We start from the raw sequence: 15,649 nt of genomic DNA, 5'->3' as shown, positions 1-15,649 counted from the left end.
ATAACTGGGTAACTGTCTTGGGTCTTCATTTAGTCCAGCCCTTTAACTTTATATGTCTGTCCTCCCAGCCATGGCAGTCCAGATTCACCTTAGAGTGCCATTTATTGACTTCTTTGGCCTCAAGTGTCTTATTTTGTAAACAATTTTTGCCCCATTTCCATTTTTGCCACTTGGATGCGAGAAAACACCTGTATTAGTTTTATATTGTTGTGTAACAAATTGCCCTAAACTTAGTGTCTTAAAACAATACCCACTCAACATCAATTGTCATTAGAAAAATGCAAATTAAAAACACAATGAGATACTACTTCATATACACCAGGATGGTTTTAATTTAAAAAAAAAAAAAAAAGGACATATGACAATTGTTGGCATGGATGTGAAGAAATTGGAACCCTCATACATTGCTGGTGGGAATGCAAATTCATGCAATCACTTTGGGAAACAGTTTGGCAGCTTCTCAAAAAGTTAAACATAGAATTACCATTTGACCTAGCAATTCCGCTCCTAGGTATATACCTAAAAGAGTTGAAAACATGAGTCCATGCAAAAACCTGTTCACATATGTTCATAGCAGCTTTATTCATAATAGCCAAAAAGTAGAAACTCAAATGTGCATCAATTTACGAGTGGGTCTATATGTCATATATCCATACAATGGGATTTTATTTAGCCATAAAAAGGAATGAGCACGGATATATACTACAATTTGGATGAACTTTGAAAATATGAAAAACGAAAGAAGCACAGACACAAAAGGCCACATATTATTGGATCTCATTTACATGAAATGTTCAGAATAGGCAAAATCGTACATACGAAGAGCAGGTTAATGATTGCCAGGAAGTGGGAAATGGGGAATGACTACTCACTGTGTATAGCCTTTGTTGGGAGGGGAGAAGGGTGATGAAAATGTCCTGGAATTCGATAGTGATAATGCTGCACAACTTTGTGAATATACTAAGAAACATTGCGTTGTACACTTTAAAAATAGCCATTAATTAGTTTGCAGTTCTGTGAATCAGAAGTCTGGGTGAGCTTGGCTGGGTTCTAATCTCAAGGTCTCACAGGACTGAAATCGAGGTCTCAGTAGGAGAAGGGCATGAGACGTATTCCAAGGATCTACTTCCAAACTTATGCAACTTGTTGGCAGAAGTCAGTCCTTGTGATTATTGGGCCGAAGTCCCTTTTCCTTGCTGGCTGTCTCTCAACACCTTAAGGCTACCTGCACTCCTCCTCGCATGGCCCCCTCTGTCTTCAAACTAGCGAATAGAACCAGTGCATTGAATTTTTCTTATGTTTAATATCTCTAGGACTTCCTTTTCTGCCAACATGGACAGTTCTTTGATGTTAATGACTCATAGGATTAGATTAGACCCCTTCAGATAATCACCTCAGATAATCGTCCCTTTTTAAAGTCCACTGTGCCATACAACATGCATAATACTATCAGGGGAGTGGTATCTCATCACATTCACAGCTTCCAGGAATTAAAGCATGGAATCTTGGGAGCCATTCCTAAAAATTCTGCCACTACAGCACTTGATCATTATTTCGAGTGGATTTTCTGACAATTTTATCTCCCAATTTGAGCAAGCTTTCCTAAGCACCTGCTGCTTTCTGGTGCTGGGAGTTGCACGAGTTACTGCCTGTTCCCCTGGCCCTAGCCCAGTCCTAGCACATAATGTGTGCTTGATGAATACTCATTGCCTGTTTGCTAAACTGTCTCTACCTTATGGTAGGTCTCTGATCTATTAAGAAGACAGAACCATCCATACACAAGGAAGTTTCAGGAGCCAATAACTATAAGGGGTAAGTAAAAGTGGTGGAAACGCACAGGAGATCTCGATCTAGGGAATGGTTTCTCTAAAACCAGTCCTGACCTGTTAAATGAAGAGAGGTGATAGTAATCCTGAAAGAAAGTAGCAAGTTATTTTAAAACTTGTGATAACCATAGAGGTTATCTGCATGAGATAAATGCCAAGCATGTCCCCATTTTTGGAAGGCAAATTTCAAAAAGTGGGAGAGGAGATAGACAGGCTTCCATGAACAGATGTGTTATTTAAAGGTAACATTTAAAAATTTTTAACTGCAAATGATTCCCATGAAGATGAAAAGTTTGGAGTGGGGTAGGGAGGGGAGGGTAGTATCTAAAGGAGAACAATGTAGAATAATAGGATCTCTGTGGAGTGTCTTCTGATTCCCTTCTTTCAACAAATATCTAATGACGGCACTGTGCTGGGTGGGATAATGCAGATGGAAACCCAATGAGAAATGCAGTATGTAGCCTCCCAATGATCCCTGCCTCCTAGCAGAATGTAATCCCTTCCCTTTGAATATGAATATCAGCAGAAATAATAGGATGTCACTCCCAAGATTAGGTTATTAAAAGATGCAGCTTTGTTTTAGGTACATTTTCTCTCTCTTGATCTCTCTCAGCTCACTTGCTCTGAGAGAAGCCAGCTGCCACATTGTGGGCTGCCCATGAAGAGGCCCACAGGGCAAGGAACTGATGTTTCCCACCAACAAACAGTGAGGATCTGAGGCCTGCCAACAGCCACATGAGTGACCTGGACATGGATCCTCCCCTAGTCACGCCACTAGATAACTGCAGCGCCAGACAACACCTATGAGAGACCCTGAACTAAAGCCACAGCTAAGTTCCACCTGGATTCCTACCCACAGAAACAGTGAGATAATTCATTTGTTGTTTTAAGCTGCTACGTTTTGGAGTAACTTGTTATACACCAAAGGATAAATAATACAGGAAGGTCTATAATAGAGGGTCTATAACTTTATAATAGTTATAATAAAGAATATAAATAAAGAATATACTGAAGTATCAAAGGCAGGATACACACCTGAGCATGAACTAAAGCAAAGTCTTGAGAGAAAGGAGTCAGAAAGGAAGAGGACCCATGTGAAATGAGACTTGGGAAAATGTTAAAGGCAGAAAACAGGTCTTTTTCAGTTTTGTTTAGGGCAAGAAGCGGAAGAAAGAAGGTTTCCTGTTGGGGCCAAGGGTGGAAGAAAAACAGGGAGCTCCCCAGTTTCATCCTGCATCCATTGTCTCCAGAGGGGGCAATGTACCTCAGCCTGCTTCATTCATTAAGGGCAGAATTAGATCTGGCTGGGGCAGACTGAAGAGGAGATGCTAAAAAAGATTGTCCTAGAGCTTAGAGCTCGGCTAAGTGCATTCTTCTCTTCAGGCCCCAAGAAATCCCTCGCTGAGGGCCCAAGAGTATGTGAAGTGAGATTGTTGAAGTGCTATTGGTGGCCCCTGGGGAGCCCTGGGGAATGGGGCGGGGGAGGTCATATTATTGGAGGGGGCAGACACTGTCCTCTTTTCCAAAAAGAAGGAGGTGGATTCTGAGACACACAGACTAGTGATCCTGATCTGAGGAACTGTCTAGAACAAATTCTGAAGAAATGTGTGAGCTTCAGGCCCAGCACAGAGTTCACTGAACAACTTAAGTCTAGCCTTGCATGCTTTCTTGGTTTTTAAACAGCAAAGAATGAGCAATCACAGCCAGGTAAGCTTGTGAAAATGTCATATCCTGATTTCATCTGCCAATTGACAACCTCTTGTAGAAAGTGGAATAAAAATACTATTAGGATGATTTATAACCATTTCAACATTTACAGCCAGAAATTACTGATTAAAGAAACATTATCAACCAGGGTGTTCCCAGAAGCCTCTCAGCCCCCACTGGATAATAATGTTAACAGTTAACATATATTATTGATTTACACTGTGCTAGAAACTATTCTAAGCACTTTTGGTGGATTGTTTCATTTGATCCTCAGAGCAATCCTGTGAGATAGATACTTATTATAATCAGCTCCATTTAACAGATGAGAAACCTGAGGTGCAGGGAGGTTGACATTGTTGCACAGTTAGGATATCACAGAGCTAGGACTGGTGTCTGGTGCCCCAAATAATGCCTTCGTCTTTACTCCATGGCCCTATTGCCCATATTCTCCCACCTGGGGAGAAGCAACTTAGCTCAGTTTGCATGAGCATAAAGCAGACTCCAATGTGCAGCTTGCATACACGCAGCCCTGTATTAGTGCATGTGTCTGTGTGCAGTGTGAATATGCATATGCATGATATTTGTATGCCCATGTGCTCTGAGCCAGTAAGTTGTTGAGAAAAGCTGAAGGAAAGGGGGCAGGACACTACAGCCCTGACGATGCAGTGCCCAGGGTGCTGGGAAGCAGCAGGAAGTTGGTCAGTGGGTCAGACAGCCGGTCACCCGAGCAGGAGGGTGACAGGTGGGCAGGGCTGTCAGGGGTGACCAGCCGGCTCCCACCTGCCAAGGCTGTCCATCAGCACCAATGCTGGCAGTGCCTGAGGCCAGGACCCCCAGCGGGCCAGTCCCACAGGCACACCTTTCCAGGGGACATCCCAAGGTGGCAGAGACACCGCCCCCCCAAAAGCCAGCACCAACCCTGGCTCAGACCTAAGCACCCAGATTCCACCTTGTCCTCTCTTACCCACCCCCACACCAGAGGCTAAAAGCTGCCTTGGCCAGCTCAGACCCTGAAAGCTAAGTAATAGAGTGAGAAGGGAAGGGCACACATGGCCAGTGGGAGCCCTTCAGAGGGGAGAAGGGTGATGAAAATGTCCTTCAACATTCAGATGACCAGAAGTACATGACCTTGCTAATGTGTGGGACAGGAAAAGGCAAAAGGACCCTCAGAGGTCATCCATATCACACCTCTTTATTTTTCAAACAAGTAAAACTGAGTTCAAAGAGGCCATGAGATCCCCCCAAAGATTCTGGAATCCATCTAGGGTCCAGCAAGAATCAGAGGATTAAAACTGAAGTTTGGTTACTCTTGGGGAAGGTGAGTTCTGCTTGGGAATAGCATGAGCACGGAGGCTGTAAATATGTGTGGTAGAGAAAGAGGAACACGCCCCCTCAAACTTTACAAATCCAGGTAGAAGTGGAGGTAGGCAAGGTCTAGGCAGCTGAGAAAGGCAGAGAAGGTAAACGAGAGGGGTAGAGAGGGAAGAGGTTGGAGCCCAAGTCATGATATGGTAGAGAGTGTGGGCATGGAGCTGGCAGGTGGGTGGCCCTGGGGCAGGGATAGGCTCGGCAGGTCCCCTGGTGGAGAGGCTGGGATAGGGGTGCGGCTCCAGCCAGCCTGAGGACCCAGACGGAGCCTGATAGGCAAATAGGGGGAGGATCTGGGGGCGGGGCAGCGGGGCGCTAAGGGATAGATGGAGGTGGGAGCACAGGGTCAGCGGTGGCAGGCTGGGACGGGTTGTGCAGGGCTGGGGGAGGTGAGAGCCGGTGGAGTGCGGGGAGGGGCCGCGATGGGCACGTGGCAGGGGAGGGCGGTGGGCTGGGGCAGCGGTGATGGGCGGCGCGTGGCCGGCAGCCCCCAGCTGTGGCGTCGCTCAGGCCCGGCTTAGCGGGCCAGGGCCAGGGATTAGGGGCAGTGGCCACACCTGGTGGGGCGGCCGCAGGGCTAATGCTGTGTGACCGCGCGGCCCCGCCCGACAACTGGCTCCCTCCTGCCGAGGAGTGCTGTGGGCTCGTTAGCCCTCACTGGCGTGTGCGAGGGTGTGTGCGGCTTCAGGCGGCGGGCGCATGTGTGCCATCCGGGGCCCTGCTGCTGTCGCTGATCGCCCCCGGCTGGGCTGGGCAGGCCTGAGAATCCCTGGACTGAGGCTGCTGAAGAGCAGTGGCCTGAGGGTGTCCCACCCTGTGTGGGGACTTTGAGGGTCAAGTGGGGGCCGCTTGATTGTGTGCCACCGTAAGCAGTTGTCACCTTGTGATGGTGTTGCTCTTGGTCTGCATCTTTGGGGAGTCTGGGGATGCCTCTCTGATCCGACAGTCCCTATTATCACCCTATGTTGACAGTGCATCACCAGCCAGGACCTTAATCTATATTCCAGACTAAGTGTCTGTGGACAAGACTGTATGGGACACCTACTTTGAGTACGTGTTTAGGGAATATCAGTAAGAACTCTCTCCTTCTGCAGGGCTCCAAACACACACAAATTGTCTACTTCCCAGCCCGTACTCCATAGGGTCTCAGCTGTGCACCCTGCAGGGCCCCAAACCTCTGGTGCTGAGTGAAGACCATGGGAGGAAAGTCTGGTGCCTGCTCTTTGCCCTTTCTAAACTCAGACCTGCCTCTCGAGCCTAGCTCAGCGCCCCTAGATTTACTTTAACAGGCCCATTTTCTACTATATTTTCTAAAATAATTGGATCTGGACAAAGCTTGTGTTGGAATTAAGAGCTCTTATCTAATGTCGTAGATATATGCCTCTGGGCCTTTGTACCTGCTGTTCCCTCTGCCTAGAAAGAGGCCTCTCCCCTTCCCAGAGCATAGGAGCCACCTCCACTGGGAATCCTTCCTGTGGTACCCCTACCCCACCCCGCTGTCCCCTCTCCTTGCAGAACCTTGGCTCACGCCAGGCTTCGGGTGCTCTAATGCCATCCGAATCTCCTAGAGATAGGAGCTGCCTGAGAACAAGCAGGTCTGGACACACGATAAGTGGCAGGAGATGCTCACTGAGCTGAGGCACTGGACAGGCAGAGCTATGGATCTTGCCCCTACTACCAACAACCAGAAAAGCCTCCTAGGGGCTTCATTCTGGGAGGCAGGAGGGTCTGGCCAACCCTGATGCCACTTACTCCTCCTTGTACACATATGTCCTCTCTCCTTTCAGGGAGGCACCGTGCTGCCAGGAGCAGCCCTGCCCCCTCAGTATGCTCCCCGGCAGTGAGGAACTGGGCTGAGCTGTCCTCACTCGCCCTCCTGGCCTCCCCCTGGCCCTTTCCTGGCCCTGCCTGGGGATGCCAGGACCCACAGCAGGTGCCTGGACAGACTTGGGCCTAGAGAGGAGGGCTGGGAGCAGCAGGCCAGCCTCTGGCCAAGAACAGGACTCATAGAGAGACAGGTTCCAAAATCTTCCTCTTCCTCATTCTCCCCCACCCTCTCCTTAGTATTGTTTATAATAACAGCTACCATTTTCTGGGCCCTGATTGTCTTCTTCACACAGTGTTTGATGATGTACATGCATTATCTACTTAATCTTAAATCAATCCTGAATAGTGGGTATTATTATCCCTATCTTTCCGATGAGGCAGTAGTGATTCAGAGGTTTTATGTCTTGTCCAAAGTCACCATGTTAATCAGAGGAGAGCCAGGATTCACACACGGATCTTTCCACGTCCTGTTCTCCTGTGCTGACCCCAGGTTCTGCCCTCCTCACCCTGGGTGGTGACCTCTATTAAACATCTGACTCCCACATCAGACTAGAAGCTATGGGACAGCAAGGACTGTCCTGTCCTCTTGATTGACCCAATGATGGTATTAAGGAATGCTGGTGGAATGGTGTTAATTTGTCTGTTAGACAGCACAGCAAGGGCTGTGGTTCAAACCCAGATCTTTCTTGCTTGCTGTATGACCTTGAGATTCGAAACTTTCTGTCTCAATTTGCTCATCCATAAAATGGGAAAAATAATCCTATGGAGATGTTAGAAGGATAACTTGAGAAAAGTTCCTGTCATATGGTAGGTAGTATGTGTTAGATATTACTCTCATTATCTATTATTATCTCCTAATAGATGAGAATGAGCCCTGTTCCACTTTCTGTTATATCCCCAACACTAGCACAGGTCTGGACTATAGTAGGTCTTTCATTTTCTCATCTGTAAGATGTGGCTAAAAGTATCCAACCACCAGGATTAAGGGGATGTATGTAAAATGCCTGGCACAGGGAAGAGGCTGGCACTGGTAGTGGCACCAGAGGGGCTGTGGGTAAGTTGACGGGGGCCAGAGCCAGGTTGAGCTCTCCGGGACACCCCATCATTGGCTCCAGGGCAGAGGCTGCAACCCACACCATCCTCCTGCCCCCATTCCCTTCAGGCCTCAGTGGAGAGGGACATGAGCTCACTCAGACTGTGCCCCTCCATCGTGTGGAGAAACCCCTATGCCAGTGGCTACCCCAAGGGCCAAAATGCCCCCTCCTCACCCCTTCCTGGGTGTTCCCCAAAGAACTGGCAGCTCAGAGCTTTGAGAATAGAGTTGGGTAAACAGGAAGGTACCAAGAGATCATTCCAAGCCAAAGTCGTCTAGGAGCATATTCCCATCTTCAGTTAAGTTCTTATTTGAAACCTGATTATAAAGCAAATAGAAGTGCCATTTTGTTGTTATAAATTAATGTTATTAGTTCAAATGTGTAACTCTCATTTCTTATAAAGAACACCACTGTTCTCCACTAGTTATAACAGAGCCTGGCACATAGTAGGCATTCAATAAATAATTGTTGACAGAATGGATAGTCAACTGGTGAAAAAAAAATGAGGTTATTTTGATGAATATGCAAAAGAAGGGAGTTCTATATGATAGTTGGAGAATCCTACTAGCCCGAAATTCTAATCGAGCCCTTATAGAATCCCTGCAGCACTTCTGAATGACCCAGGACTCCACAGAACAGTGTTGGAAAACAACTGGTCTACACGAGTCTTCCTTTTCATGAATGAGCATACTAAGGCCAGGGTCAACGGCAGAGTTGGACTAGAACCCAGGCCTCCTGACTCCCCATCCCAGGGCTCCCTCTTAGCCCCTCAGCATGGTGCATTCTGGAACCCTGGAGTAGGATCTTTCCTGTCAATTTCACCCTGCCTAGGACAGCCTGTGTGCTAGCGCCCCCCACTCCCCCATCCTATGTCAGGCATTTCCCGCCAGCCTCTGCCCCAGGCCTTAGCCAGGCAGGAGCCAGGCCCTTCCCACTGACTCCAGGCTGGGCTCTGTTCCTAATGTGTGTCATCAGGGGAAGGAAGGCCCATTACCCAAGACCCCACTTGGAGCCACTGGGCCCCAAGTGGCGGGCATTCCCAATAGGTGCCAGATTCACAGAACCTGCTGCATAGGCGAGGAGTCGGGGGGATGAATATGGCCATGAGGGCCTGAGCAAGAGGAGCACCTAGGAGTGCCCCCAGATCATGGGCCCCACAGCGGTTGGGAGCATTTATGAGCCTTCCTATAAACTTCTGAGAGGGTAACTTTATCCTGCTTCTTTCGGCCAAGTATCCTCCTCCAGCAGCTGGTCACAAAGCTGGTTAATCTCCCAGAGTGCTCAGCTTAAAACCCGTGACTCACAGCACAGCCAGTGTGGGGGAGGGGGCAGCTGCCTCCAAAACGTGGCGCCCAGAGTCAGCTGTTCCGGGGGGCCTTCTCGGGTTTCTCCAACTCAAGCCTGAAGTTTGGGGCCTTGTCTTCCCTCCTGGAGTCCTGCTCCTTACTGACCCCTCAGTATGAGCTATGAGAGGTCGCGGCCCTGAGAGGAAAGCCAGTTCCAGGGCTTTGGCTTTGGCCAAGACTTAAGGCTGTCCCCAGGAATGACCAGCAAGCGCTGGCCTTCAACAGCAGGGCGAGATTTCAAGTGTAACTCTAAGAGGGGAGAAAGGGCAGCCCTACCAATTTAGGGTCCCTTACCTGTACAGACCTGGAAAAATTCCCTTCAACTATGACCCCCACAATGCAGATCTGCCATTCCTCATCAGTGTGTGACGTGAAGCACGTGGAAAATGACTGAAGCAGGTTCTCAAAAAGTAACAGAAATGTCAAGCAGCCTCTGACTTGAAATGAGCAGAATAAGCACAAGACCTTTAAGGGAGAAAAAATGAAGTAGTTAAGAGTATTGTCTCTGGAGTTGGAAAGACCTGGTCCCAAACTCTGCCACTTGCTCGCTGAATAGCTTTTCTGAGCCTCAGTTCCTTAATTTATAAAATGAAGATAGTAATAACACTAACCTTGGGGAATTAATGTGAGAATCAGAGGAGATTCTGTTTTGCCTATTCAGTAGATGGCAGCTATTAATATTATTATTGTTATCAACATCATCACTATTGCTCAAAATTATGTGTTAACCTTTGCTGATGTGGTTCCAGAAATTCTTGGTATTTTCTACTCTATCTGAAAAGTCCCAGAAATAGCCTAAGATGCTTGTGGTGAAGAGGAACTAATCACTTTCTAAGTTCCTATTAGGGGCCAGGCCTGTAATAAACACATACCTCTGACCACATCTAATCTTTGCAACAACCCTGTAGAGTAAGCATGATATTATCCCTATCTGATAGACTAATTATATGAATGGACTCCATTCTCCACTCCTCCTAGTATCCACGCCTGTTGCCGCATGACTTTGCAGCTCTTCACATCAAGAGGCATATTTCTCCACCCCTCAATTCTGAATTCAATCATGGAACTTGGTGTGGCCCACGGGATAACATACACGACTCAGGCAGAGGTTTGAAAAAGCACCTGTGTGCTTCTACCTGCACTTTTTACACCATTGCTATCCCCGAGAAAACATGCCCAGGCTAGCCTTCTGGACGATGAGAAACCTGTAGAAAAGAGCTGAGTTGCCCCAGTCACCCCAGTCAATGCCAGTCTGGAGCAGCCAAAAGCCAGTCGGCCACAACGTGTGAGCCCAGCCGAGCCCAGAACAGCTGCCCAGACGAGTCCGGGAGAACAGCCCAATCTAAATGGCCAACTTGCAGACTCATAAACTAAATAAATGCTTATTGTCTGAAGCTACTGAGTTTTGAGATGGATCATTACATAACATCATCATGGTAATAGAAAACGGATACATACCTTTTTGTAAAAAAAAAAAAAAAGACTTTATTTTGGGGGGCCGTTTTAGGTTCATTGCAAAATTGAGATTTCTCATGTACCCCCTGCCCCATACACACACAATCTCCCCACCAGAGTGGTACATTTGTCACAGTCGATGAACCTACATTGGCATTATAATCACCCAAAGTCCGTAGTTTACCTTAGGGTTCACTCTTAGTGTTATACCTTCTATCAGTTTAGACAAATGTATAATGTATTCACCATTATAGCATCATGTAGAATAGTTTCACTGCCCTAAAAATCCTGTGTTCTGCCTATTCGTCTCTTTCTCCCCCATAACCCCTGGCAAACACTGATCTTACTGTCTCCACATTTTTGCCTTTTCCAGAATGTCGTATAGTTGGAATCACACTGTATATAACCTTTTCAAATTGGCTTCTTTCACTTAGTAATCTACATTTTCATGTCTTTTCGTGGCTTGATAGCTCATTTCGTTTTAGCACTGAATAATATTCCAATGTCTGGAGGTACCACAGTTTATTCATTCACCCGCTGAAGAACACCTTGATTGCTCCCGACTTTCAGTATACCGTTTTTAGATGAGGAAATGGAAGTGTAAAGTGGTTAAATAATCTGTCCAAAACCACACAGCCGTAAGTGGCAGGTCTGGGATTCAAACTTAGGTCTTATTTCAAAAGTCATGAACTTTATATTCTTCTGCTGAAGTGTCCCTACAGAACTATGCCCTTTTAGAGCTCTGTGCTTTGCCTATTCTGGTCCCTCTGGTTAGCACTAATTTCATTCTGCCCTCTGGGATCAGGAAATGTTTCCCTATCTGCCCTCCTCCCTCAAACATTTGAAACTTGAAAGAAAAGTCCAAGACGTGTTCAATTTTACGTCTTTCAGAGCTGAGCACCAAGTAAAAACATATGGTTTGTTGAAAGAATGCACAAATGAGCTAAGCCAGTGGGAGCCACTTGCAACAAGTGATAAAACTGCCTTTCTGTTCTGGCCCCTCCTCCCGAGAGCCATTAAATGTGAGAGTAATCAGAAAGTTGCCCCTGGGAAACGTTTTTAACAGAATTATACCTAGATCCTGTGCGTTTGCTAATAGTTGCTCCTCATTAGGCCAAAATGAGTAGGACAAAAGAGAAGGCGACAGAAGGAGAGGCAGGCAGGGCAGACCCTTTCACTTCTTCCGTGGTCAGGGGCTATTAAACGACAGCTACAACTATTCTAGAAGTCTGTGTATGTAAATTAACATCTCCATTTTTTAGATGTGGAAACCGAGGCACAGAGATTTAAGGGACTTGCCGAAATCATAGTTAGTGGCAGAGTCAGGAGCACAGCCCGGGCAGTGTGACTCCCAGAGCCCACAGGCTTAACCACGTTGCTTACGTCGCTCCCCTTCATGTGGTCCTTACTTCTCATCTTCCCTAATGGTAACACCATCTATTGGCTTGGGAGAGAGTCATCAACCTCTTGGCCTTACCTGCAAAATGAAGAGAGCAATCCTTACTAAGCTAGCAGCAGTCAACTTAGTCAAACGGCTTTTTCTCGTCTCCTTTGTTTATGATCACATGATTTCCTGGGCATATATCAGCCCACCACACTTACCACATACGTTATACATTTTATTCTCCAGGGCCCATGTCTTTGTCAGATGCATGGTACGTATGCCTATTAATTAGTAGACAGGTTAGGCTGCTGTAACAACAAAGAAAACTGAAAATGCGGTTTTATTTCTTTCTTACGTAAAATTCCAGGGCTGTGGTCAAAGAATTGTATGGCAGCCTAACAATACTGGGGGCCCAGGTTCTTTCTATCTTCTTGTTCTGCAATCTTCAATAAGCAACTTTTCACCAAATGATCTAAGATGGTTTATAAGTTTCCTATTGCTGCTGAAACATTAACACGAACTTGGTGGTTTAAAAAGCACATACTTATTATTTTACAATTATGATGGTCAGAAGTCTGAAATGGGTCTTACAGAGCTAAGATCAAGATGCTGGCAGAGCAGCAGCATTTCTTCTGAAGGCTCTAGAGGAGAATTCTTCTCTTGCCTTTTTTCAACTTCTAGAAACTTCTTGTATTCCTTGGCTTGTGAATACATCATTTCAACCTCTGGTTCTGTAGTTACATTTTCTTCTCTGACTCTGACTCATTTTCTTTAAGGACACATGTGATTACATTGGGCTCACCTAGATAATCCAGGAAAATCTCCCCATCAGGATCCTTAACTTAATCATATCTGCAAAGTTCTTTGTGCCATGTAAGGTAACCCATCCACAGGTTCTGGGGATTAGGATGTAGGCATCTTTAGTGGCCCACTTTTCTGCCTACCGCAGATGATTTCTCCAGCTCCTGCCATTCACCCAGATTCTAACCAGTGAGAGGAGGGGAGAGGAGGAAAAAAGAAAAGAAGTCACAACAAAGAAGTTACATGCAAACCACTTCCACTCATACTTCACTGGCCAGAATTTACTCACACGGCCACAGATATCTGCAAGGGAATCTAGAAAGTGTGGTCTCTGCTAGGTGGCCATGTTTCAGGCTAAAAATTATATCAGCGTGTAAAAATTTATATTAAAAAAAAAAAGACAGAATAAGGGTGAAATCAGAAAACTCCAGAAAATATGAAATGCCACACAAACAAAGGACAAACAACCCAGTTTTTTTCAATAAATAAATTGCAAAGGAAATAAAAATATATGGAGGAGGAACTTTTAGGCTTAGAGACTTAAAAAATAGATTAACTAATCACACTGTGTGGGCCCTAATTTGGAGCTTCACTCAATCAAACAAAAACATTTTTGAGATCATTGGAAATTTGATTGCTAATTTGATAATTTAGAGTATAAGGAACTTCTGTTAATTTTTTAAAACTTCAGCCACTAATGGTATTGTGCTAATGTAAAAAAAAATTATCATCTTTTAGATAATAACTAATCAAATATATGTAAGTGAAATAATGTAATGTCTGAAACTTGTTTCAAAATAATACAGGAAAGGAGAAAGTGGATAGACGGTTAACGAGTCAAGTTTGGACATGGGTTAATGGTTGCCAGACCTGGGATTGGAGCTTGATTGTGTCTATTTCGATGTTTGCAATTCTTCATAATAAAGAATGAAAAAACAGGTTAGGCTGAGAAGGGAAGAAGCAGGGGAAGGACTGAATGGATGGGGAGCAAATTTGATGGGCCCCACAAATCCCCAACACCAAATGTCTCTTTCTCCCCATATTCGCTTCATCTCCCCTGCCTCTCCCTGGTTCCTGGGACAAGCATACTCTGAGCCCTCATCCCAAAATAGCAAGGGAAAAACAGTGAGACCCAAGACCCCTGAGCCAGTTTAGTCAGAGGTCAGATGTCAGGGCAGAGGTGGCCACCTCTTGACCATAGAGAAACCAAATCAGCACCAGCTTCTGGTGACCCTGCATTTGCCTTTGTCTACCACCGGGGTGTCCCTACTGAGGTCATAGGGCAACTGCATCCCTATCCATTCAGAGAATACTGAGCAGCAAGTGGCCTCAAGAAACCATCAAGTCCATTTCCTTGTCTCCAAGGTCAAGGCTTCCTAGACTTGGCCTGGTATGTAGAGCAGAGAGACCCTAGCTCCTGTCCCAGAGCTGCCATAGCTAAGTACATATGAACCCTGGACAAGTTGCTTAGGACCCTGGGCCTCAGATTCCTATACTATTTACTGGGGATAAATGTTGTCACTGGTGTCAGGGCTGAGCAGGGATTCTGGCTGCTGAGATGTGGACTCTGCTGGGCCCAGCCTTCTCTGGGGATGCCTTGCACAGAGCTGCTTCCTTGGGCCTCTCCTAGCCCCCGTCTCTCCCCTCCCACCACCCGCCCTGCCAACACCAGCCCCTCTGCATCTGTCATCAGTCCGCTCTGCTCCCCGTCCCCAGGCCAGGCTTTGTTTGGGGGCAACTGGCAGACTGCCCATGCGTGCAATGGAGGCAGTGACGCCCACTGCTACAGACAATACCTCACAAGCTGCGTGGTTACCCACACTTCCAGCTGCTCTGTACCCCACCATGGCCCCCAGTTCCAAGAAGTCCAGAGCCCAAAATAGCCAGCCTGGGGCCCCCAGTGCCCTATACCCACCCCACCCAGTGCTTGCTCACAGCTTCCATCCAAAGAGAGAGCAAGCAAGGAGAGAATAATTCCCAAGCTCCTCCTGTGCACCGTGAGGCAGGGTCCACATACACAGTTCATGCCTTGTTGTATTGAACGCTTACAGTCCTACAAGATAGGTGCTGGGACTGATCACATTTTACAGCCATGAAAAGTGAGACTCAGAGAGGGGAAGTGACTTACCCAAGGTAAGTAAACGGCAGAGCCTAAGTCCAGTGGAGATACCTCAGAACACAGCCCCAGGCACTGGTGGCTCACACTCTGTGTCAGGCAAGATCAGCACCATACTCTTGAAAGCCATGTTCAGACAGAGCCCGTGAGAGTTTGTGCTGTATCTTCAGGAGATGACAATGCTATGACATTCATGGTTCCCAGTGCCCCTTGGGGTGAGGTCTTTAAAGTTGACCACCGTTTCAGTCTGAGGGACAGGCTTCTGCATCTCTTGCTGAGCCCCAGCCTCACTCAGGCTTCTGCTTCACTCATCCCCCGGCTCTGTGCTGGGCCAGGTGGACAGAGTCAAAGAACGAGCCTCTGCCCCTCGTACCAAGAAGTGAGGCCCAAGAAGGAAGCTGGGAGACCAGGGAAAAGCCCGGACCCTGGTAAGGCCCTTCCTGAGTGTGAGTGGAGCCAGGAGTCCGATGCTTTCATCCTACATATGGAAAAAATGAGACCCAGGAAGGGGTGTGAAAAGGCTCAGAGAGTATCACATGGCAACACACAGCCAGTGCTGTGACAACCCTGGTCTTTCAGCTCCGATCCAAGCTGTCTTCACTGGACAAGTTTGTCCTCCCCCTGCAATCCTGCTTTATACCACCCTCTACCCTTGACTTAAACTCTTGTCTTGATTGTCTTAACTGGTGAGCTTCACCTCAGAAAGAAGCCATTTCCCTTCTAGG

This window comes from Pteropus medius, unplaced genomic scaffold (genome assembly GCF_902729225.1).
Source record: "Pteropus medius unplaced genomic scaffold, Ma_sr-lr_union100, whole genome shotgun sequence".
Lineage (NCBI taxonomy): Eukaryota > Metazoa > Chordata > Mammalia > Chiroptera > Pteropodidae > Pteropus > Pteropus medius.
This window is presented reverse-complemented; position numbering follows the sequence as displayed.